Here is a 333-nt window from a genome sequence, read left to right as displayed (position 1 = left end):
AACTGCACCGGTCTGCCTGGGCACTCATTTACTGCCTCTTTTTATGATTATAATTTTCTTCCTTTTAAGATATTTTCACCTTTTCCTCCTAACTTTCTCACTCGTCTGCCTCTTCCTTCGCCATTTCTCCTCCCTTCCTCTCCTTCGTATCCGGAGGAAAGTGGAAAATGAAACCGAAGGGTGAGAATATCCTTGCCTCCGCTCCCCTGCCTATCCTTGGGTATTTATAGAGCGTATAAAAATACCAAAAAGTATTACCTAGAGGATAAAGACTAGTCTTGGATAATGTAAAAATCGTAATGATATCACGTATAATGGGATTAGTGTCTCAGT

Source organism: Penaeus monodon, chromosome 20 (assembly GCF_015228065.2).
Source record: "Penaeus monodon isolate SGIC_2016 chromosome 20, NSTDA_Pmon_1, whole genome shotgun sequence".
NCBI lineage: Eukaryota > Metazoa > Arthropoda > Malacostraca > Decapoda > Penaeidae > Penaeus > Penaeus monodon.
This window is presented reverse-complemented; position numbering follows the sequence as displayed.